This window comes from Ranitomeya variabilis, chromosome 3 (genome assembly GCF_051348905.1).
Source record: "Ranitomeya variabilis isolate aRanVar5 chromosome 3, aRanVar5.hap1, whole genome shotgun sequence".
In the NCBI taxonomy this organism is placed as follows: Eukaryota; Metazoa; Chordata; class Amphibia; order Anura; family Dendrobatidae; genus Ranitomeya; species Ranitomeya variabilis.
In genome coordinates, this window is record NC_135234.1 from 244,711,995 (window position 1) to 244,735,083 (window position 23,089).

General features: G+C 49.0%; 1 protein-coding gene across 1 annotated transcript in view; it reads right to left on the reverse strand.

Moving 5' to 3' along the window:
• KLHL12 (kelch like family member 12) overlaps positions 1 to 22,316 on the reverse strand; it is a 106,874-nt gene extending 84,558 nt beyond the window's left edge. Inside the window, exons 1-2 of the mRNA XM_077295332.1 lie at positions 22,054 to 22,316; positions 14,179 to 14,292 (exon numbers count right to left, since the gene is read on the reverse strand). The gene's annotated coding sequence lies outside the window, so the exon portion shown is untranslated. The remainder of the gene's footprint in view (positions 1 to 14,178; positions 14,293 to 22,053) is intronic.
• Between the last annotated feature and the right edge of the window lie 773 nt (positions 22,317 to 23,089).

Genomic DNA, 23,089 nt, shown 5'->3' on the forward strand with positions numbered 1-23,089 from the left:
TAAAATTCTGCAGAGAAACCATCTGGTGACCTGAGCATTCCTCTCCTTGGCATTTCTCATCCATACCAAGGGTGAATGATCTGTCACCAAGCAAAAAGGTCGACAGAGTAAATAGTGTAGGGACTTCAAGCCAGCCCACTTAATGGCGAGGCACTCCTCCACTACACTATAATTTTTCCCAGCCGAGGTGACTTTCCTACTTAGGTAGATGACTGGATGTTCCTCTCCGTTCACCTCCTGTGACAGGACCGCTCCTAGGCCCACGTTAGAGGCATCCGTCTGCACGAATCACGATGATGCGTTTCTGGAAGTTGGGACTAATGAGGACGGGCTGTCAGCACAGCGCCACCTTCATGGATTGGTACACTTTCACTGCCTGGGGGTCCACTAAGCCATGACTGACTTCTTCCCCTTGAGGAGATCGGTTAGGGGTTGTAACAGACTGGTTGGCGCGGGCGTCCGGGGGTTTGGACCTACAGGACCACTGACCTGACTACCCTGGAAGGGGCGTAACTAAGTAGCTTCCTTGGTGTTCGCTGGAGCCTCTAATGGTGTGGTCAGACTTGTGCGGCAGGTAGCTACCAGGTAACACTCCAGGGTGGTGTCTGGCTGTGGATGCTGATCCCACCGGGGAACAGGACACAGGCAGGCATGGCTGTGACACTGGCTGGTGGATGGGTACGGCAGAGGCCCTGACGGGCAGACGGACTTGACGGAGACACAGGCAGGCGGGCATGGCTGGCACTCTGGCAGACAGGCGGGCACGGCTGGCACTCTGGCAGGTCAGACGGACAGGGCTGATACTCTGGTAGGAACTGGTATACAGGCAGGTGTATGGAAACAGGTAAGAACCTGTTCAGACTGAAGGGTATACGTGAACAGGTAGGGACATGTTCAGACTGGTGAATATAAAGAAACAGGTAGAGACCTGTGTGGCAAGTTGCAGAGCGGAGATAGAGCAAGACCGCAAAAGCGGATGCAAAGCAGAGCCAAGAGCAGGAGGCGGAGCCAAGAGCAGGAACGCAGGGGCGGAGCCAAAAGCAGAAGGCGGAGCCAAGAACAGAAGCGCAGGAGGCAGAGCCAAGAGCAAGAGGCAGAGCCAAGAACAGAAACGCAGGAGGCAGAGCCAAGAGCAGGAGGCAGAACCAAGAACAGAAACGCAGGAGGCAGAGCCAAGAGCAGGAGGCAGAGCCAATAACAGGAACGCAGCTAAGAGCAGAGAAGGAGAAGACAGAGCCAAGAGCAGAGACGCTGGAGGCAGAGACGCTGGAGGCAGAGACGCTGGAGGCAGAGACGCTGGAGGCAGAGACGCTGGAGGCGGAGCCAAGAGCGGAGACGCTGGAAGCGGAGCCAAGAGAGCGGAGACGTTGGAGGCGGAGCCAAGAGCAGAACCGCTGGAGGCAAAGAAAAGAGCCAAAACCGCAGGAGGCAAAGTCAAGAGCCTGAAGGCGGAGAGCCACAGGTTGTGGCAAGCAAAGCAGAGAAGCACAGAGCCACAGGTTGTGGCGAGCAAAGCAGAGAAGCACAGAGCCACAGGTTGTGGCAAGCAAAGCAGAGAATCACAGAGCCATGGGTAGTGGCGAACAGAGCAGAGAGGTGCAAAGCCACAAGTAATGGCGAGCAGAGCAGAGAAGTGCAGAGCCACTGGTAGTGGCAAACAGAGCAGAGAGATAAGGCAGAGGTACACACAGCAGAGTGGGAATGACAACAGACAAAGGAACAGGAACGGACATAGACCAGAGTTCAGACAGGAACGGACATGGATATACAAACAGAACACGGATAAAGGCCTGCGTATTGCAGCCCTCAGAGACAGGAAACGACCTGGCAGCTCAGTAGCAAATACTAACTGAGGTAAATAGTTTGCTCAGGCGTCCTCTAATGGGTGAGGACGGCTTAAGTATCAGAGGCCTCGAAGCAATTGGCCGGGGACGTGCATACAGTCTCAATAAGAATCTGGATTTGCCAGCGCCGCCCCCCCTATGCACACAGCCAGGAAGTGTACACAGTGAGCAGCCATGAGGCACATGGTATGGAGCCGGCAGCAGACAGAACTCACAGCATGGCCCGGGGTGAGTGAGTGATGTATCAGGCAGGTGGGGGATGGAAGGCCATGTAGTGATGCCGACAGGGTTGTTACAGGGGTGTTGTTCTCGCCGAAAAATAAGGTATAAACCTCTGGTAAATCCAGACGATTCCGAGAAACACTATCACCTGTTCGCTAGTTACAGGTCAGCGCCAGCTCTGAATTGCCCCAATTTTATTTATTTGGGGTTTGATAACTCCACAGCCAATCATGTATTTTAAGTACTGGGCTTCCTCGAGCCCTATCGCACATTTCTTGAGATTCGCCGTCAAGCCTGTGGCCCTGAGCAAATTCACAACCGCTTGTACCCGGGACAAGTGCCAGTCAGTACTAAAGATGATGATGTCACCATCCAAGTACACTGGCGCATACATCCGATGGGGTTCTAGCACTATGTCCATCAACCTCTGGAACATGGCTGGGGCCCCATGTAGTCCAAAGGGCAAGATGACACAGTTTTACAGAACCTCTGGTGGTCATTTCATTTGCCATCTCCGTAAGAGGCACCTGCCAATAACCCTTGGTCAGATCGAGCGTGGTAAAGTACTGAGCCTGACCCAGTCGCTTGATCAGTTAGATAAAGGTTGAACTTCGAAACCTCATTTAATTTACAGAAGTCATTACAGAACCGTAATGATCGGTCGGACTTCGGGATTAGCCCAATCCGTCCGTGATTCCTCAATTACTCCCAGCTGGAGTATTTGTCTTACCTCACTCGCAATGGCTTCTCTCCGGGCCTCGGTATGGTTTTATTCGCACCCCTATGTGAGGCTCGGTGACAATGTCATGCTGGATGACAGAGGTATGACCGGGTAGTTCCGAAAATACATCTGCATTCTCTTGTACTAACGTATGTAAGATAGCGCTTACTGAATGTATTGGGGGACACTCACTTGGCTGCGAGATTTAAGGCACACAGGAACACTTAAACAGTCTATGCAGTTTATTATACAGTCATAAACCGTACCACGAACAGTCCATTACACACTGTATCGGAACATGACATTAAGTTGCGATCACTAAACATACTGAATAGTGATGAGCGAATATACTCGTTACTCGAGATTTCCCGAGCACGCTCGGGTGTCCTCCGAGTATTTTTTTAGTGCTCGGAGATTGTTTTCCTCGCCGCAGCTGAATGATTTACATCTGTTAGCCAGCATAAGTACATGTGGGGGTTGCCTGGTTGCTAGGGAATCCCCACATGTAATCAAGCTGGCTAAAAGATGTAAATCATTCAGCTGCGGCAAGGAAAACTAAATCTCTGAACACTAAAAAAAATACTCGGAGGACACCCGAGCGTGCTAGGGAAATCTCGAGTAACGAGTATATTCGCTCATCATTAATGCTGAACCTTACTCCATCAAGTTACCATGGGTGACCGTACAGTTCATTAACTGACCCTCGTCAGTACACACAGTTCCCCAACTCTGGGTTACCTTCCTGGTGCTGCTGCTCCACACGTTGACCTCCTGTCAGTCATCTCTCCTGGGGAAACTGTCTTACTGGGATCACCGTCCTTGTGACCAGGGCACTCAACAGTCCAGACCCGCAGACGAAACGGTAGCTTCCCCAACGCAGTGCCTTCACAGACTCTGCACATACGACCTCTCTATGTGCTATTCAGTAAGTCATACTCCCAGCATCTTCCAACACAGGTTGTGCTATTCAGGAAGTCCTACTCCCAGGATCTTCCAACACAGGCCTTCAGATCCATGGCCTTACCATGTGCTCTTCAGGGATCCAATCCTACTCCCAGGATCTCTAAACACACCGGCCATCCAGGAACTTACACATAGACCATTGAGGTCCATACAGTCTCTACCATGTGACCACACCATGGTCACATTATGTACCTGTAACCACTCCCATAGATGGGAGGTGTGTGGTTAGTCAGATCCAGCCAGCTCTCTGACTAACCCTGTAAGCCTCCCTTTAAAGCTACACAAACACAACTTTTATGGAACTACAAGTCCCAGAACAACAATACTGGCTTACAGCACAGACTCCCTCTGCGACACATACCGGCCATTTACAATCATGCCGGATACATGTCCTTGACAAATTCTGGGAAAAGATGACCACCGGCTATGTGGAATGTCTGGGCGATTGTCCACAAGTAGACAGATGATAACTGGAACACAGGGACATCTTGCATAATACTATTAATTTCTATTTTATTTGGAATGGAGATTAACCACTTCTCTAACAAAAACCAGTTACGCCTCCAAGCGTATCCTGAGGAGCCCACACCGCGCCCCCTAGCTGCAGCATGGGTCACTGCATCACACTTCCAAACCTCTCGACGCTGCTGTTTCGAGAGTCTCCTATTTTTACCTCTCTCTCGGCCTCGTCCTTAGCTGGTGACAGAGGGTTCCCTGTTGATATGAACAGGGTCACCTCCACGACCAAACTTTCCCGATCCTTCCATGCTTTTAGTAGGTTCACATTATATAGCTGTTCGGGTTTCCTCTTCCTGGGCTGGTTCACTTCCCCCACTTTTTCCCGAACCTCATATGGACCTTGCCACTTGGCCATAAATTTACTCTCCGCAGTGGACAGGCACTAGCACTAAAACCCGATCCCCTTCTTTCAAGGACCTGACCGTGGCCCTTTTATTATATGTGCGGCCCGCCCTGGGCATCCATCAGATGCACCTTTACTATGGGCCTGACTGCCGCAATCCGGTCCTGCATACTTGCCACGTGCTCGATTACCCTCCTATGTGGTGTTGGCTCCTGTTCCCATGTCTCATTAGCTACGTCCAGCAACCCCCGCGGATGCCTGTCATATAATAGATCAAAAGTAGAGAAACCGATGGAAGCCTGTGGGAGCTCGCAGATAGCGAACACCAGATGGGACTTGTTATTGCCCCAACCCCTCCCGTCCTTGGAGACCACCTTTTTGAGCATGGACTTGAGGGTTTTGTTGAAGCGCTCAATTAATCCATTGGTCTGAGGGTGATACACCGATGTGCGCATCTACTTTATCTTGAGGAGCTTGTACAGTTCCTTCATCACCTTGGACATGAAAGGAGTCCCCTGCTCAGTAAGGATCTCCTTCAGTTGCCCAAGGCGACAGAACATGGCAAACAACTCCCGGTCTTAGTCGAGGCGCGCCGAAGCGAAATGGCCTACGGGTGGTGTAGACCAAGACCACTAATATGTGTTGGCGGCCCCAGGCAGATTTTACTATTGGCCCTACCAGATCCATCGCAATCCGCTCAAAAAGGTACCTCTATAATGGGCAGAGGCACCAATGGACTCCGGTATTTTGTGGTGCGTGAGGTTAGTTGGCACTCCGGACACTTGACACAGTACCTCTGGACCTCAGCATAAACCCCAGGCCAAAAAAAAACTCTGCAGTCTGCGCTCCTCTGACTTTTTGGCCCCAAAGTGCCCTCCCAGCATGTGGGTGAAAGCCACTTCGAGCAGCGCCCGACAATAGGATTGGGGCAATACCAGTTGTTCCACCACTTCATCCCGGATTTTATCCACCCTGTATAACAAATCCTGGTGAATAGCAATGCGGGGGAAAACTGCCTTGGCACCTGGTTGCTGAGCCACTCCACTTATTTCTATCACCCAGTACCTCGTACCCGGGCCAGAGTGGGATCCTGGAGCTGAGCTGTCCTGAACGTACCAGGGGACACTTCCAGCTCTGGGATCGGTGGGGGTCTCTTTGACCTCTCCTGCCAATACCTCTAGGGAAAACCTATTGGGGTTACACTCTATGTTGGCGACCCCTAGGGAAGGTATCCCTGACTCGGGATCTTCGGGTTCCGCACCTGGAATAACATTTACCCTGGGAGGTTTAACCCTGGTCTTCCACAGGGACCAGAAAAGGGGCAAGTCTCTTCCCAACACAGTCCCATATGTAAGGGTCTTCACCACTCTCACACGTTTTGTGTGGAAAAAGTAACCTCTGCGGTCAGGTATGCTCAGACTTCCCCATGTATACACACCACCCCCACATTCCGTCCATTGGGGTTGTCCCCGGCAACAAGTGACCCATGGGCCAGAGTCTCTAAGCTCCCGAGTCCAAGAGAGCCTCCGTTTGGTACACGTTGATGAGTACCTGGCACAGTTGGGGTTCGCTGTAGTTGCAGTGCAGACAGGTAGGGCGTACATAGAGACTCAGTCCATAGGTTCAGAAGTCAGAGGGCAGTTGGCAGCCACATGTCCAAGCCCTTGGCAACACCTAATGGCGGCACGACTGGACTTCGGGACCAGTTTAGGGGAAACTGGGCTTTTGTCACCCTCACTTCGGGGTACCCCCTCAGAAAGGGCTCAGTTATGATTAGCCCCAATAGATGGTCGTGGACTTTCCCAGGCTCCTGGGCTGGCGGTGCCCAACGTGACAGCGAAGTGGAGCAGTGTCCCCTATAAAGGCCTGAGTGGCCGTATACTGCTCAACCAGTCCAACCACCTAGTCCAGAGTGCCCGGGTCCCCTTGCCCCACCCAACGCTGTAAGGCTGCTGGCAGAGTCCTCACCAGCCGGTCGACCACCATGCTACCATCTGGAAAGGGGTTACGGTCTAAGGCTGAAGCCATTTTTTTACCAGCAAGCCATATGCCCGAGATCTGGCGGGGTGAGATTCCGCAAATGACCATTGGCACACCCGATGAGCCCGAACATACAGTGGGTGCGGAAAGTATTCAGACCCCTTTAAAATTTTTCATTCTTTCATTGCAGCCATTTAGTGAATTCAAAAAAGTTCATTTTTTTCACATTAATGTACACTCTGCACCCCATCTTAACGGAAAATAGAAATTTAGAAATTTTTGCAAATTTAATAAAAAAGAAAAACTGAAATATCACATGGCCATAAGAATTCAGACCCTTTGCTCAGACACTCATATTTAAGTCACATGCTGTCCATTTCCTTGTGATCCTCCTTGAGATGGTTCTACTCCTTCATTGGAGTCCAGCTGTGTTTAATTAAACTGATAGGACTTGATTTGGAAAGGAACACACCTGTCAATATAAGACTTCACAGCTCACAGTGCATGTCAGACCAAATAAGAATCAGGAGGTCAAAGGAACTGGCCAAGGAGCTCAGAGACAGAATTGTGGCAAGGCACAGATCGGGCCAAAGTTACAAAAGAATTTCTACAGTACTCAAGGTTCCTAAGAGCACAGTGGCCTCCATAATCCTTAAATGGAAGAAGTTTGGGACCACCAGAAGTCTTCCTAGATCTGGGCGTCCAGCCAAACTGAGCAATTGTAAGTAAAGAACCCCAAGATGACTGTGGCTGAACTCCAGAGATGCAGTAGGGAGATGGGAGAGAGTTCCACAAAGTCAACTATCACTTCAGCCCTCCACCAGTTGGGCCTTTATGGCAGAGTGGCCCGACGGAAGCCTCTCCTCAGAGCAAGACATATGAAAGCTCACATTGCTAAAAAAACACATGAAGGACTTCCAGACTGAGAAAAAAGATTCTCTAGTCTGATGAGACGAAGATAGACTTTTTTGGTGATAATTCTAAGCGGTATGTGTGGAGAAAACCAGGCACTGCTCATCACCTGCCCAATACAATCCCAACAGTGAAACGTGGTGGCAGCATCATGCTATGGGTGTGTTTTTCAGCTGCAGGGACAGGACGACTGGTTGCCATTGAAGGAAACATGAATGTGACCAAGTACAGAGATATCCTGGATGAAAACCTCTTCCAGAGTGCTCTGGACCTCAGACTTGGCCGAAGGTTCACCTTCCAACAAGACAGTGACCCTAAGCATAAAGCTAAAATAACAAAGGAGTGGCTTCAGAACAACTCTGTGACCATTCTTGACTGGCCCAGCCAGAGCCCTGATCTATACCCAATTGAGCATCTCTGGATAGACCTGAAAATGGCTGTCCACCAACATTCACCATCCAACCTGACGGAACTGGAGAGGATCTGCAAGGAAGAATGGCAGAGGATCCCCAAATCCAGATGTGAAAAACTTGATGCATCATTCCCAAGAAGACTCATGGCTGTACTAGCTCAAAAGGGCGCTTCTACTCAATACTGATCAAAGGGTTATGACCATGTGATATTTCAGCTGTTCTTTTTTAATAAATTTTCAAAAAATTATACATTTGTTTTTTTTTTCAGTCAAGATGGGGTACAGAGTCTACATTAATGTGAAAAAAATGAACTTTTTTCAATTCACCAAATGGCTGCAATGAAATAGAGTGAAAAATGATAAGGGGTCTGAATACTTTCCGTACCCACTGTATGTGAAAAAATGGACCAATTTTTATCAATATCTGGATCAGATTTTCATCATTGTTTAGTACTAAGTTAAAAACGGACAGTACACATTGATTTTCACAGACCCATAGATCGCAGGCGGTGTAATGAACTAGCGATTGTGGCATATTTAAATTTGGATTGTACACATTGTTGGCTACTGTGTCCCTCTTCCTTTTCTTGCTGAGCATTCGGCACGCTGATGAAGGTCTTCTTAGGCTGCCGTCACACTAGCAGTATTTGGTCAGAGTTTTTCAGCTGCAGGGACAGGACAACTTGTTGTCATTGAAGGAAACATGAATGCGGCCAAGTACAGAGATATCCTGGATGAAAACCTCTTCCAGAGTGCTCTGAACCTCAGATTTGGCTTAAGGTTCACTTTCCAACAAGACAATGACCCTAAGCACACAGCTAAAATAACAAAGGAATGGCTTCAGAACAACTCTGTGACCATTCTTGACTGGTCCAGCCAGAGCTCTGAATTAAACCCAATTGAGCATCTCTGGAGAGACCTGAAAATGGCTGTTCACCATCCAACCTGACAGAACTGGAGAGGATCTGCAAGGAAGAATGGCAGAGGATCCCCAAATCCAGGTGTGAAAAACTTGTTGTATCATTCACAAGAAAACTCATGGCTGTACTAGCTCAAAAGGGTGCTTCTACTCAATACTGAGCAAAGGTTATGACCATGTGATATTTCAGTTTTTCTTTTTTAATACATTTGCAAAAATTACTACTTTTCTGGGGGGGGGTTTCAGTCAAGATAGGGTGCAGAGTGTACATTAATCAGAAAAAAAAAGAACTTTTTTTAATTTACCAAATGGCTACAATGAAAGAGTGAAAAATGTAAAGGGGTATGAATACTTTCCGTACCCACTGTATGTATTAACCCACAGTCGGGCAAGGATCTCACCTCTCAGCTTCTCATAGTCCAGGGCATCATCCCGACTGAGGTCCAACTAGGCCTTCTGGGCATCTCCCGTCAGGAAGGGGGCCACCACTTCAGCCCACTGGGACATCGAAAAGCTCTCCCGCAATGCTGTGCACGCAAATACGGTGAGGAACGCCTCCAAATCATCCTCAGGACTCATCTTCCTCAGCACTGACCGGACTTTGTACCGGGCCTCCGAAGGGAACATGCTCACTGGTGAGGATGTCTCTTGCAGAACCGCAATCTGCTGCATCAACAGGTTATTTGTCTGCTCATTATGCTGCTGCTGGAGCTCAAGCTGCTGCTGAAACTGCAGATGCACTCCTGTTGATGCTGCTGGGTGAGGGCCAACTGCCAGAGTATTTCCTCCATCTTGTTAGCAGGCCTGAGCCATAGCGTTGCAGGCTTAATCACAGACATGCAGCATGCTTTGGGGTATGCTTCAGTTCACACTGCCTGCATTCTCCAACCATATGTGGTGCAGCAGGGTGGGTGCAGTGTGACAGACAGGCAGTGACAACAGGAAAGTTAAAAAAAAAAAAAAAGTGTCTTTAATGTCCAACGTACTCACAAACGGAAAACAAATTGTATCCTCCTGATTGCAGCTGGGAATCAAGACAGTCTGTATCCGAGACCGGTTGCCGTGGGCGACTGTACCACCATGTCACGCTGAGGGGTGCCGGGCCTTTTGACTTTGCTTGGCTCCGTGTTACCTCACACAGGCTGAGCCTTGAAGAGTCACGTGCTCTGCAGTTTGCAAATCAAGACTGGCACACACCCAACCCTTTCTTGCAGTGTTTTTTAAATGTAATCTGTGGCCATGGACCCGGCCTGGAGGGAGCGAACCGCCCCACTATAATCCTATAGTTCACTCCAAAAAATAGAACTAGTCTCACCAGTAATTCGGTTTCTAGGAACCTTCCACGACAGCGGTACAGGAGGATGTCTCCCCGCCCTAATGGGGGACAGGAAACACAAAGAGGTTAAATACCCTCCCCTTCCTGCCACCTCCAGTGTTTTTTCTGGACACAGTAGCATGTATAATTACCACTTAGGTGCAGGAACCATTCAATAAGCATTATCAATAGGGAGGGAAATTAATGCTGTCGTGAAAGGTTCCTAGAAACCGAATTACCGGTAAGATTAATTCTATTTTCTCCAGTCACCTTCCACAACAGCGGTACAGGAGTAGTACCAACACATAATTTCTTAGGGGGGGATAACAGCCTGCAGAACTCTTCTGCCGAATGTTAAATCCCTGTCAATGTCTAGCCTGTAGTGCCTGGTGAACGTATACGCATAGACCGAAGACCAGGTGGCGGCTCTGCATATCTGCTCCGTAGATGCGTCTTCTCTCTCTGCCCATGATGTCGACACTGACCACATAGAGTGGGCCTTTAGGATGAGATAGGTTCTGAGATGAATAGGCGAGAGATAAGGCTTGCTTGATCCAACTGGCAATTGTATTCTTTGCCGCCTTTTTACCCTTGTTCTTTCCTGAGTGCTAGATAAATAAGTTCCGGTCAATTCTCCAACTCTCAGTCTGTTGAAGGCAATAAAGAACCGCCCTTCGGACGTCCAGAGTGTGGAAGGACTCTTCTCTCTGGTTGGAAGGATCGGGGCAGAACGAGAGCAGGACTATGTCCTGACCTCTATGAAAACCTGATGTAACTTTAGGTGAAAACGTAGGGTCTAGTCGGAGGATTATACTATCAGTTGTTACCCTTAAATAAGGTTCTTGCATGGATAGGTCTTGTAGTTCCCCTATCCGTCTAGCGGAGGTAATTGCCACTAGAAAGACAGTTTTGAGGGTGAGAACCTTTAAACAAGTTTCTGACAAAGGTTCAAACGGATCTTTCGTTAGACTATTTAGTACCAGATTTAGGTCCCAGGGGGAATACAATTACGAACTCTCGGACGGATTCTACTGGCTGAAGTCATGAAGTGTCTTATCCAACGATGGTTGGCTAAGTCTTGGTCAAAGAATGAACTAAGAGCTGAGACCTGAACCTTTAAAGGTACTAGGCCTAAGCCCTAACTCTAGACCTTTCCGGAGGAAGTTTAAGATCTGGGCAACATCCGGATGGAATGGGTCAGGAGTGTCCGGAGAACACCAAGAAGAGAATTTCTTCCATACTTTGCCATAAATGGCATTTATTACAGGTTTTCTACTTCTTTGAAGAGTCTGGATTACTTCATAGGAAAAGACCTTTTGCTCTTAGTATTTCGGCTTCAGTAGTCATGCCGCAAGGTTCAACCTGTGTAGGTTTGGATGTAATAAAGGACCCTGATGAAGCAGGTCGCTCTTCTGAGGTAGTAGTAGTGGATCCTCCTGGGCCATGTCCAACAGTGTGCTGTACCAACTCCTTCCCGGCCACATGGGGGCGATCAGAATTGCAGTGACCCGCTCGGATCGGATCTTCTGTAGCGTTCTTGACAGAATCGGGATTGGAGGGAAGGCATAGGTGAGGCTAAACTCTCAGGGATGTGAGAAAGCATCCATGCCCAGAGCTCTGTCTGTCTTGTTCAGGGAAAAATACACATGTAGTTTAGTATTCTGGCTGTTGGCGAATAAGTCTACATCCGGGATTCTCCATCGAGAGACTAGGGAGAGAAAGACTTTCTGATCCAGGCACCATTCTCCCGGATGCACATTCCTTCTGCTGAGAAAGTCTGCTTGGGTATTGGCAGACCCCTTTAGATGGACCGCTGTGATAGATAAGAGGTGTTTTTCCACCCAGGAAAACATTCTTGCAGCCAGAGACTTTAATTTTTCGAATTTCGTGCCTCCCTGATGACGGAGGTACGCTACAGTGGTCATGTTGTCGGAGTATATTTTGATATGGTGACCCTGGACAAGAACCAATGTGGCTTTTAAGGCCTCTTCCACCGCCTTCAGTTCTCTGAAGTTCGATGAGATGGCTCTAGTGTCTCAAGAACTGCATACCTTCAGGCTGTCCTAACATGTGACTAGGATAAGCTGAAGTTTAAATTATATTACAGGATTACATTATTGGAGAAACCCTTTAACCCCTTCACCCCCGGAGCTTTTTCCGTTTTTGTTTTTCGCTCCCCTCCTTCCCAGAGCCATAACTTTTTTATTTTTCCGTCAATTTGGCCATGTGAGGGCTTATTTTTTGCGGGACGAGTTGTACTTTTGAACGACATCATTGGTTTTACCATGTCGTGTAGAAAACGGGAAAAAAATTCCAAGTGCAGTGAAATTGCAAAAAAAGTGCAATCCCACACTTGTTTTTTGCTTGCCTATTTTGCTAGGTTCACTAAATGCTAAAACTGACCTGCCATTATGATTCTCCAGGTCAGTACGAGTTCATAGACACCTAACATGACTAGGTTATTTTTCACCTAAGTGGTGAAAAAAAATTCCAAACATGGCAAAAAACAAAACAAAACAAAATTGCGCCATTTTCCGATACTCGTAGCGTCTCCATTTTTCGTGATCTGGGGTCAGGTGAGGGCTTATTTTTTGCGTGCCGAGCTGGCATTTTTAATGATAGCATTTTGGTGCAGATACGTTCTTTTGATCGCCCATTATTGCATTTTAATGCAATGTCGTGGCGACCAAAAAAACGTAAATCTGGCGTTTCGATTTTTTTTCTCATTACGCCGTTTAGCGATCAGGTTAATGCTTTTTTTTTATTGATAGATCGGGCGATTCTGAACGCGGCGATACCAAATATGTGTAGGTTGGGGGTTTTTTTTATTGATTTATTTTGATTGGGGCGAAAGGGGGGTGATTTAAACTTTTATATTTTTTTTATTTTTTTCACATTTTTTTTTTTTACTTTTGCCATGCTTCTATAGCCTCCATGGGAGGCTAGAAGCAGGCACAACGCGATCGGCTCTGCTATGCAGCAGCGATCATAAGATCGCTGCTACACAGCAGAAATGCCGGTGTGCTGTGAGCGCCGACTACAGGGTGGCGCTCACAGCCACCGGCGATCAGTAACCATAGAGGTCTCCAGGACCTCTATGGTTACAATGTACAAGCATCGCCGACCCCCGATCATGTGACGGGGGTCGGCGATGCGCTCATATCCGGCTGCACGGCCGGATGCGGTAGTTAAATGCCGCTGTCTGCGTTTGACAGCGGCATTTAACTAGTTAATAGCGGCGGGTGATCGCGATTTCACCCGCCGCTATTGCGCGCACATGTCAGCTGTAAAAAACAGCTGACATGTCGCGACTTTGATGTGCGCTCACCGCCGGAGCGCACATCAAAGCAGGGGACCCGACATCTGACGTACTATAACGTCAGATGTCGGGAAGGGGTTAAAGGGAACCTGTCACTCCCAAAATCGAAGGTGAGCTAAGCCCGCCGGTGTAGATAAGCCCTCGATGTATCCTGAAAGATGAGAAAAAGAGGTTAGATTAAACTCACACAGGGGCGGTCCGGGTCCGATGGGTGTCGCGGTCCGGGGCCTCCCATCTTCTTACGATGACATCCTCTTCTTGCATTCACGCTGCGGCTCTGGCGCAGGCGTACTTTGTCTGCCCTGTTGAGGGCAGAACAAAGTATTGCAGTGCGCAGGCGCCGAGAAAGGTCAGAGAGGCAGGGCAGACAAAGTACACCAGCGCCGGAGCTGCAGCGTGAATGCAAGAAGAGGACATCGTAAGAAGATGGGAGGCCCCGGACCGGACCGCGACACCCATCGGACCCGGACCGCAGCGGGACCGCCCCTGGGCGAGTATAATCTAACCTCTTTTTCTCATCTTTCAGGATACATCGGGAGCTTATCTACAGCATTCCAGAATGCTATAGATAAGTCCCTGATGCTGGTGGGCTTAGCTCACCTTCGATTTTGGGGGTGACAGGTTCCCTTTAAGCAAGTGACTGCTGACCCTACCATATTGTAGACTGCCTGCTACCAAACCAAAAGATCAGATGATACCAATATCTTACCTTAGTAGCTTATTTATTGGAAGTGATCTTCAAGGCACAAAGCTGCATGACAGGAGTAGGGGGAAGTGCCTGTTATCAGACAAGAGGCCTCATGGTCAACTTTGAAATTTCATCCTAAGAATAAAAACACAGTTGTCTAGCGGTTTATGACTTTGTAATAGAATATTCATTCTTTTCTACCAATTATTGGGGTCTTATTACTTCCAGTATCTTGAATAAAAGCAACTAAAAAAAAAAGTGAAAGGATGAAATAGTATTAAAGAGCTGTTCTTCCAGGTTTCCGGATGTTGCTCTCCTGCTTGATTGACAGCTGTCCCCTGGCCTAACTGTGCATTCTCACATGCTACAAACATAGGGAACTTTACCTCTGCAGAATTGGAGGACAGCAACTGCGCTAAAACTGACCGGATCGGGAGTCAACAGTGCACTTCTTGCAATCCGGCCAGCTTCAGGGCAGTGACTACAAGCTCAATAGAAAAGAGCTTGGAAGCGCTGAGCATGGTAGGCTGCTGCTACTAGAATCTAAAAGCAGGGATTTTTGTGTACTCACTGTAAAATCCTTTTCTCCGAGCCACTCATTAGGGACACAGACAATGGGTGTATGCTGCTTGCCACTAGGAGGCTGACACTAAGTTAAGACAAAAAAAATGTTAGCTCCTCCTCTGCAGTATACACCCTTGTGCTGGCTCCCAGAGAACCAGTTTGGTGCAAAAGCAGTAGGAACAAACAGTAACAACATAGAAGAGTACAACATGTCACCTTAAAAGGACAGGCAAAAGCCATATAAGCCATTACGCTAACAGGAAGGGTGCTGTGTCCCCCAATGAGTGGCTCGGAGAAAAGGATTTTACGGTGAGTACACAAAAATCCCTGTTTCTCCTTTGCCTCATTGGGGGGCACAGACCATGGGATTCCCAAAAAAGTCCCTGGGTGGGAAAACAACACAAAGTATTAGGCTTCATGCAACAACTGCCTAAATGTGCGCCACCGCTGCCTGCAGAGCTCTTCTGCCCAGACTCGCACCCGCTGAAGCCTGAGAGTGAATATTATAGTGCTTTGTGAAGGTATGTGAACTGGGCCAAGGCGTAGCTTTACAGACCTGCTCCAACGTCGCCTGATGCCGAATGGCCCAAGAAACCCCCACCGCCCGAGTGGAGTGTGCTCTGATCCCCACTGGGATGGGCTGACTTCTGACTCGATATGACTCCTGGATGGTGGAACGAATCCACCTGGCTATTGTGGCCTTAGAAGCGGCAAGACCCTTCCTGTGACCTTCCGGGAGATCGAACAGAGCATCTGTTCTTCTGAAGGACGCCGTCTTGAGACGTACCTTCGTAGAGCTCTGACCAGGTCCAGAGTGTGGAGAGCTCTTTCAAACCTGTGAATAGGGGCCGGACAAAAGGAAGGAAAAACAATGTCCTTGTTAATATGGAAGGACGAAATGACCTTTGGCAAAAAGGACGGCAATGGCCTGAGGAAAACCCTTGTACTGAAGGAAATTAAGGAAAGGCACCCTGCAGGATAAGGCGGCTAATTCCAAAACTCTTCTGATCGATGTGATGACCACAAGGAAGGCAACCTTCCAGGACAGAAAAACCAACGAAATGTCCTGAAGCGGTTCAAAGGGAGGTTCCTGAAGGGCACTTAGCACCAAGTTGAGGTCCCAAGGCTCTAAAGGCATGCGATAGGGAGGAGACACGTGTGACACCCCCTGAAGAAAGGTCTTAACTTGAAGTTTTGACGCGATACATCTCTTAAATAAGACAGAGTGGAGATTTGGCCCTTGAGAGAGCTGAGTGCCAGACGGAGTCCAGACCGGCCTGTAGATACTCTAAAATGGTGGGAACTGAGAAGACAAGAGGGGAAAACCGCGATCCTTGCACCAAGCAAAAAATGTCTTCCAGGTACGGTGATAGATACGGACCGATGTGGGTTTACGGGCACTAACCATAGTGGAAATGACCTGTTAAGAAAACCCAGCCTGGGTCAAGACCCAGGATTCAAACGGTCACACTGTTAAACACAGGGCCCCTTAGTTCTGGTGGTAGATCAGGATCTGGGAGAGCAGATCTGGCCGCACCGGCAGCCTCAAGGTTATGTCAGCGAAGAGGCGTACCAACTCTGCGAACGACGCACGGCGAATCGGGAGCGACCAGGATCACTGGGACTCCTTCCGCCTTACTCCCCAGAGTAATCAGGAAGATCAACGGTAAAGGGGGAAAAAAATGTACAGAAGGCAGAATTGGCGCCACGAAAGAACCAGATTGTTGACACCGATAGCTTTCGGATCTTGAGACCTTCGCTATAAACTGGGGAACCTTGGCATTCAGTCTGGACGCCATGAGAGCCACATCTGGGAACCCCCAGCAAAGACAGATCTGGTTGAAGACTTCCAGATGAAGCTCCTGACGGCTGAGGAAGTCCGCTGTCCAGTTTTTCACTTCTTGAAATGTGCACCGCTGAGATCACCGAGTGGTTGTTCTCTGCCCATCAAAGGATGTGAGTTACCTCGGACATGGCTGCCCTGCTGCGGGTACCCCCTTCATGATTGATGTATGCCACAGCGTGGCATTGTCTGAATGAATACGGATGGGGTGACCCGCTAGAAGATGATGGAACTGTTGCAGGCTCAGCGGAATAGCACAGATCTCAAGAACATTGATCGGTAGCTTCGATTCCTGAATTGACCAGCGGCCCTGAGCAGTGTGGTGGCGGAAGACTGTTCCTCAGCCCAAAAAACTGGCATCGGTAGTCACCACCAGCCATTGAATAGGTAGGAAAGACTTCCCCTGATTGAGGGAAGAGTTCAACGTCCACCACCTGAGAGCCTGCCTGACCTGCAGGGACAAGTGGCACCTGCGGTCGAGAGAGAATGGGTTTCTGTCCCAAACTGCCAGAAGGGCATGTTGCAGGGGATGAAGGTGCAGTTGGGCAAAAGGGCTCGCTTCCACTGCAGCCACCATCTTTCCTAGTACCCTCATTGCAAACCGGATGGGAGTAAGGGGAAGACTGACGAAGCACTTGGGCTCCTTGTTGAAGGGCTAAGACCTTGTCTAGAGGGAGAATTACCAACCCCCGAGACGAGTCCAGGGACATTCCTAGAAAGGAAATCTGTTGGGTTGGGACAGGAGAGGATTTGCTTAAGTTTATCAGCCAGCCGAGGCGAGAAAGGGTATCACAAGTAATGCAAACGGACTCCGCATCAACAAGTCGTCCAGATAGGGCAGAACGATCACGTCCTGAGAGTGCAGGATGGACATGACAGCCACCATGACCTTTGTGAACACTCTGGGGGCCGTAGCAAGGCCAAAGGGCAGGGCCATGAATTGAAAATGCAAGTCGTGAACGGCGAAGCACAGGAATCTCTGGAGAGGGGGAAAAAAATATCGGAATATATAAGCGTCTTGGATGTCGATTGAGGCCAAGAATTCTCCCTCTTCCAGGGAAATGATAACTAAGCGCAGAGATTCCATGCGGAAATGACAGACCTTGACAAACTTGCTTGAGGTCTAGTATGGGTCTTACCTTTCCGTCCTTCTTTGGGAAGACGAAGTGGTTTGAATAGAAACCCTGAAACCTTTCGCTTTCTGGGACGGGGACAATGACACCAATGCGTCTTTGGCCTGGGAGAAAGCGTTTGCCCTTGCCTCTGAAGAGGGAGGATGGGAGGGAGTGAAACGTGAAGGGGGGTGCGTAGCAAAGTCGATCTTGTATCCAGATGACACCAGATATCTGACCCACTCGTCAGAGACGACGGAAAGCCAGACCTGACGAAAGAAGTAGGCGGCCGCCTACCCTGCCAGTGTCGACCGGATAGCGCTGGTAGTCAGCGTGAAGAAAACCTCAGACCTAGGACCTTTAGGTCTCGACTGCTTGTTTCAGGGCCTTGGGTCGGGACTTCCCTTCGTGGAGAACGCCCTGAACTGGACGAAGTAGTGGTAGTGGCCCAGCCTTGAGTGGAGCTAAAAGAACGGAAACAGATTTGTTGCCGTCTCCGAAAGGGACGCCTAAGTCTCTGTTGGGGAAGAAATTTACTTTTCCCTCCCGTAGCATCGGAAATAAGCTGATCCAGCTTTTCTCCAAATAAGCGACTGCATTGATAAGGAAGGGAGGTGAGAGACTTTTTTGATGCAGAGTCCGTCTTCCACTCTCTGAGCCATAATGTCCTTCTGATAGTGATGTCATTGGCTGCTGACTGAGCAGCACAACCGGCAGCATCCACGGATGCATGTACCAAGTAATCACCTGCCTGGGAAATTTGGTTGGCAAGGTGCCCCGCCTCAGAAGGAAGGTTACTGCTCCGAAGTGAAGTAGCTAAGGTCTCTGACCAGAAAACCATTGCCTTAGCTACCCATGCTTCGGCAAAGGATGAATAGAGAGCCGAACCTGAGGCTTCAAAGACAGAGCGAACCAAACTTTCTATCTGACGGACCGTGGGATTTTTGATGGATGAGCCATCCGGCACGGACAGGAGAGTTTTGGATGCTAGGCGGGATACTGGGGCATCTACCACCGGAGATTCAGCCCAATCTTTTTTCAGATTAGCTGAAAAAGGATACTTTGCTTCAAGAGGCCTTTGTCCTGTGAAGCGTTTATCCAAGAGTTCTCTGTGCCTATTAACTATGGCTCTAAATTCAGGATGAATACCAAATGCCTTATGAGAGCATTTAGTCCTCTTAAGGCTATGTGCCCATGTTGCGTTTTTTTTTTTTTTTTTTAAGTGTTTTTCCGCTGCGGAAATGCTTAAAAAACGCATCCCATCATTTTTATGGCATTCCGCAGTTGTTATGCCAATGCTGCATTTTTTTCGGCAGCGGAAACGCATCGCTGAAAAAAAACGCAGCATGTTCATTAATATTGTGGAATCGCGGCGATTTTGCCGCTATAGAATTGTATTTGGACGCATGCAAAAAAAACGTGAGAAAAACACGACAAATACGCAAAAAAAACGTGAGCGGATATCCTGGCAAGGGAGTCCGGTTTTGATGAGGAAAATTCTGCAACGTGGGCACATAGCCTAAAGGACACAGTTTGATCCAGAGCGGAGCCGGAATCTTCCTCAACCTTTAAAGGCTGGTTGACAGCCTCAATCAGCAAATCCACTGTTTTCTGAAAATCTGGCGAATCCGGATCTAAGGAACCATCAGATTCACACTCAGATTGGCGTTCGCTACTGACGTCTGGAGAAGGAGAGCAAGAAACAGAGGTCTGAAGCGACAAGGCAAGTGTCTGCTCAGGAGACGTGCTACGGATCCGTTTTCTAGGTGCCTGACGGCTTCTAGAGTGCTTTCGGCCCCTGCTAACCGACTGCTCCCGGCTTGGGGAGAATCCGTCTACATTAGTTCTACAAACGCTCCGGTCCCCCGAAGGATCATGGAGGGATTCAATTGCTTTGGCCAGCGAAGCCATGGATTAGACAGTGATGAAGCCCACTCACGGGGATGAGCTACACTGGGCTCGGTGGCGGCGAAGGGCTCCTGAGCGCAGTCGGGGTCACAGGCATTGCAAAGCGGCAAACTCTGAGCCTTAGGGAACGCAGACTGGCAGGAGGAGCATGAAGTAAAAATTATAGCCATAGTCTTGATAGACTTTTAGATGTCTTAGGCTGGGACATGATGTACCCTTCAATGTGGCCCTATAATAATAGGGGCTGCTGAGAAGGGATACTGCTGAGAAAAGGAGGTACAGCAGGGAGGAGGATGTATAATGCAGCGCTCCCTTACCCAGGTCTGTGCCCTCGCTCCTTCTGCGTTTCTCCAACTGCGTGGCCCCTGCGGTGAAAACACTTGCTGTCAGGTGCTTTCCGTCCTTCCCGATGGCAGTTAGTGTGTCTTGAGGTGGTCTGGGGGGAGAAAGATGGCCCCCGAGATCTCAGAGACTCCGCATCGCGTCAACGCATGGGCAGAGATAGGGGTTGTGGCCTAGTACAGGGCTGAAAACGGGGACTAAATTTGGGACACCGACCGGCACCAATGCAGGAAGGGGCCAAATATGCGCTACCGCCGTCAAAATGGGTCCCCATTAACCAGCATTGCACCAGAAGCTGCTGGATGGCAGGTAAGGCAGCTTGCTGAAGTCCTACTGTGCTGCTGCTGGTTTGGACGGTTCCTGGGTAAGGGGAAAAAACTCTCAATCCACCATACCTTTAGAAGGGAGGTGGAGAAGGACCATCCGCCTCCTCGTACCGTCCACTTTAACAGTGGTGGTGCAGTGGGGGCAGCTCGGATGCCAAAAAAAAGGGTCAAGGGGTTAAATCCCCTAGGATGGGACAGGGCTAAATGTTCGGCATTAGGCCTGGCTGCGGAAGAGTATACGTGGAGGCGACATTCCATGTGCTCGTCCGTTAGGGGTGTGGGGAGATCAGTGCCCTAGAAGGGAACCGTCGCCCTAAAAAAAAAAAATGCAGCCCAGGCATGGCGTCCCACGTCGCAGGAGAGGATATGGAGAGGCGACACTCTCTGTGCTTGTCTGTTGATGGTTCGGGGAGATCGGAACCTTGAAAGGATCCGTCGCCCCTTCATTCCAATTGGAAAAAAGTAAAAATTGGTAAAAATAAAATAAAGATCTTTTGGTCTGAAGACCAGACCAGTGTGTCTCCTATGGACACTAAGCAAAAACTGGTTCTCTGGGAGCCAGCAGGAGGGTGTATACTGCAGAGGAGGAGCTCACTTTTTTGTGTTAACTTAGTGTCAGCCTCCTAGTGGCAGCAGCATACACCAATGGTCTGTGACCCCCAATGAGGCGATGGAGAAATACCAATGTTCTTAAGAAAAGGGGCTTTAAAGAGGTTGCCCACTACTTTTTCAATGATGACCTATCTTCAGGATAGGTCATCAATGTCTAATCGGTCGAGGTCCGACAATCGGCCTCCCCGCTGTTCAGCTGTTATAGGTGTCGGTGGTGGCTGACAATACTTGTGGAGCTGCTCCGTCATCTGATAATGGCCGCGGCAGGTTACTACACATCTGCCTCTTATTAATTTGGAGGCGAATGTGCAGAACCTAGAATCAGCCACTACCATAATACGGCCAGCTCCACAAATAAGTAAATCCGGCCTGCGTCTGCCAACACCGATATCTGCTGATCAGTGGGGGTGCTGGGTGTCAGACCCCAACTAATCAGACATTGATGACCTATCCTAAGCAAAAGTCATCAATTAAGAAGTACTGGACAACCTCTTTAACAAATAAATTGCCAGATCACTTGTTTTTACAAGCACTTTACAATTTTTCCCTCTAAATAAGGCGACAACCCCTTTAATCAAGAAGCGAGAAGTAACAAGTCACTCACACGGCACATATAAACCACGGCAGGATACAGCTATGGATATTCAAAAGGCCGGGGTGTGTGTGTGAGTGTGTGTGTGTGTGTGTGTGTGTGTGTGTGAGTGTGTGTGTGTGTGAGTGTGTGTGTGTGTGTGTGAGTGAGTGTGTGTGTGCGCGCATAGATAGATAGATAGATAGATAGATAGATAGATAGATAGATAGATACACACTCACATACTGACACACACATACACATACATTTGTACACAAACACACGTTTTTGCTTTTTAGTCTGTAGCCCCTGCCCACAACTACACTCACTCTCACATAGCCAGCTCTGCCACTCGGCCCGATCTTACTAGAGCAGGGGCCAGACATGACAACTCCAGCTGTCTGCAGCAGCCCATAGGCGTTGCCATGACAACCCTATTTGTAATGAGGCCATCAGTGCTAATTAATGGGCAGTTATGTGCCCCCTTTGCTGTGAGCCTTCTCCATGATGCCATGTACGTACCAGTGGGGCATATGGAGACAGACATTCCGTAGGAAGGACAGGACTCAGCTCTCCGGAGCAGCCACAGGCAGTCAGTCCCCGCTCCCTCATACTTGCCTTCCAGTTATCACGACATGGCCGCGGCCTCCCTTCCACTCTCCAGGCACATCACATGCAGCCAGCACGCTCTGTAACGCCGTGTCTCAGGCTCCTGTTGTTGCCGGCGGTGTTTGATGACATCTCTGCGCTTCCTGGGACATCGCTATAGCAGCGAGTAGTTGCCAGACATCCCGGAAGTGCTGGCCGCCATCTTCTCGGAGGCAAATATCCCTGCAGTGCCAGGAGCGTGCTACACAAACAGGGATCCTTAGGATGGGGACGTCTGAGGATAAGGTCTATTCCTTATGTTGCACATTGGCCCGGCTGGCACAGGTGCTGGGGAGACGGCAGGCTGACCGTCATGTCTGCACACTAGTGTGGACACGGCACAGCACTAGGATGGAGCTACGAGGCTGAAGTTGGTTTCTTATTCGGTCAGTTTCTTATTCGGCAATTTTTTCTTTTCTGTTTTTTATAGGTTTAACAACAAAAAATAATCATCACAATAATAAAACACAATGCAGCGAGGAGCCCTGATGTAAATACGCTTAAAAACGGCTACAAAAACAATAAAACTGGCACAAAAATGGGCATCAAAGTGGGCACCAAAGTGCGCTGAAGAAAGGGTTAAATGCCTTTGGGCCACAGATCTCACACTGCAGACATATAGAACAGGGAGCCCCATATCCAAACCAGTTAGTTCCAGCCTGGCCCAAATGGGTTCTGGGCACCAGAACTGGCATCAAAGTGGGCAAACAGCCCATTTTTACAGATTTGAATAAGTAACTGATGTTTTTAAGGGGTTAATTGCCTTTGGGCCACTGATACAACACTTAAAATTCGCAGACTGTGATGCCCTGCATCAAACCCAGGTCCCTCCAGCCTGGCCCAAATGGATTCTGGGCACCAGAACTGGCATCAAAGTGGGCAAACAGCCCATTTTCACAGATTTTAATAAGTAACTGATGTTTTTAAGGGGTTAAGTGCCTTTGGGCCACTGATCTGACATTTAAAATACACAGATATTGATGCCCTGCATCAAACCCAGGTCCCT